A 2,904-nucleotide genomic window follows, 5' to 3' on the forward strand; every position below is an offset into this window, starting at 1 on the left:
TCATGAACAGGTGCTGGATTTTATCAAATACTTTTTCTTCATTTATTTAAATTATATCTTTTTTCTCCTTCCTTTTGTTTATGTGATGAAGCACATTGATTTATTTGCAAATATTGCACCAGCCTTGCCTCCCCAGAATAAATCCCACTTGATCATGGTGCATGATTTTTTTACATATATTGTTGGATCTGGTTTGATAATATTTTGTTGAGGATTTTAGTGCCTATATCCATCAGAAATATTGGCCTATAATTTTCTTTCTTTGTGTTGTCTTTGCCTGGTTTTGAAATCGGAATTATGCTCACCTCATAAAAGGAGCTTGGAAGTCTTTCTTCCTTTTAAACTTTTTGAAATAGCTTGAGAAGGATAGGAGTTAGTTCTTCTTTGAATATTTGGTAGAATGCACTTGTGAAGTCATCTGGCCCAGGACTTTTCTTTATTGGGAGTTTTTTTTATTATTTTATTTTATTTTATTTTTTTTAATAAATTTTTATTAATGGTAATGGGATGACATTAATAAATCAGGGTACATATATTCAAAGAAAACATGTCTAGGTTATTTTGTCATCAAATTATGTTGCAAAACCCTCGCCCAAAGTCAGATTGTCCTCCGCCACCCTCTATCTAGTTCTCTGTGCCCCTCCCTCTCCCCCTAACTCTCTCCCTCCCTCCCTCCCATGTCCTCCCTCCCCCCCCACCCTTGGTAACCACCACACTCTTGTTCATGTCTCTTAGTCTCATTTTTATGTTCCACCAATGTATGAAATCATGTAGTTCTTGTTTTTTTCTGATTTACTTATTTCACTCCTTATAATGTTATCAAGATCCCACCATTTTGCTGTAAATGATCTGATGTCATCATTTCTTATGGCTGAGTAGTATTCCATAGTGTATATGTGCCACATCTTCTTTATCCAGTCTTCTATTGAAGGGTTTTTTGGTTGTTTCCATGTCTTGGCCACTGTGAACAGTGCTGCAATGAACATGGGGCTACATGTGTCTTCACGTATCAATGTTTCTGAGGTTTTGGGGTATATACCCAGTAGAGGGATTGCTGGGTCATAAGGTAGTTCTATTTGCAGTTTTTTGAGGAACCACCATACTTTCTTCCATAATGGTTGTACTACTTTACAGTCCCACCAACAGTGAATGAGGGTTCCTTTTTCTCCACAGCCTCTCCAACATTTGCTATTACCCGTCTTGTTGATAATAGCTAATCTAACAGGAGTGAGGTGGTATCTCATTGTAGTTTTGATTTGCATTTCTCTAATAACTAAAGAAGATGAGCATCTTTTCATATATCTGTTGGCCATTTGTATCTCTTCCTGGGAGAAGTGTCTGTTCATGTCCTCTTCCCATTTTTTTATTAGATTGTTTGATTGTTTGTTGTTGAGTTTTATGAGTTCTTTGTAAATTTTGGATATTAGGCCCTTATCTGAGCTGTTGTTTGAAAATATCTGTTCCCATATAGTTGGCTCTCTGTTTATTTTGATATCAGTTTCTCTTGCTGAGCAAAAACTTTTAATTCTGATGTAGTCCCATTCATTTATCTTTGCCTTCACTTCTCTTGCCATTGGAGTCAAGTTCATAAAATGTTCTTTAAAACCCAGGTCCATGATTTTAGTACCTATGTCTTCTTCTATGTACTTTATTGTTTCAGGTCTTATATTTAGGTCTTTGATCCATTTTGAATTAATTTTAGTACACGGGGACAGGCTGTAGTCGAGTTTCATTCTTTTGCATGTGGCTTTCCAGTTTTTTCAACATCATTTGTTGAAGAGGCTTTCTTTTCTTCATTGTGTGTTGTTGGCCCCTTTATCAAAGATTATTTGACCATATATATGTGGTTTTATTTCTGGGCTTTCTATTCTGTTCCATTGGTCTGAGTGTCTATTTTTTTGCCAATACCATGCTCTTTGATTATCGTGGCCCTATAATATAGTTTAAAGTCAGGTATTGTAATGCCCCCAGCTTCATTCTTTTTCCTTAGGATTGTTTTGGCTATTCGGGGTTTTTTATAGTTCCATATAAATCTGATGATTTTTTGTTCCATTTCTTTAAAAAATCTCATAGGGATTTTGATGGGAATTGCATTAAATTTGTATATTGCTTTGGATAATATGGCAATTTTGATTATATTTATTCTTCCTATCCAAGAACAAGGAATATTTTTTCATCTCATTGTATCTTTTTTGATTTCCCTTAACAATGCTTTGTAATTTTCATTATATAGGTTTTTTACGTTCTTTGTTATGTTTATTCCTAGGTATTTTATTTTTTTTGTTGCAATCGTGAAGGGGATTATTTATTTATTTATTTATTTTTTTATTAAATAATTTTATTTTTTTAATGGGGTGACATCAATAAATCAGGATACATATATTCAAAGATAACAAGACCAGGGTATCTTGTTGTTCAATTATGATGCATACCCATCACCCAAAGTCAGATTGTCCTCTGTCACCTTCTATCTTGTTTTCTTTGTGCCCCTCCCCCTCCCCCTTTCCCTCTCCCATTCCCCCCTCCCTGCCGTAACCACCACACTCTTATCAATGTCTCTTAGTTTCACTTTTATGTTCCACCTACGTATGGAATAATGCAGTTCCTAGTTTTTTCTGATTTACTTATTTCGCTTCGTATCATGTTATCTAGATCCCACCATTTTGCTGTAAATGTTCCGATGTCATCATTTCTTATGGCTGAGTAGTATTCCATAGTGTATATGTGCCACATCTTCTTTATCCAGTAATCTATTGACGGGCTTTTTGGTTGTTTCCATGTCCTGGGAACTGTGAACAATGCTGCAATAAACATGGGGCTGCATGTGTCTTTACGTATCAATGTTTCTGAGTTTTTGTGGTATATACCCAGTAGAGGGATTGCTGGGTCATAAGGTAGTTCTAT

This window comes from Saccopteryx bilineata, chromosome 4 (genome assembly GCF_036850765.1).
Source record: "Saccopteryx bilineata isolate mSacBil1 chromosome 4, mSacBil1_pri_phased_curated, whole genome shotgun sequence".
Lineage (NCBI taxonomy): Eukaryota > Metazoa > Chordata > Mammalia > Chiroptera > Emballonuridae > Saccopteryx > Saccopteryx bilineata.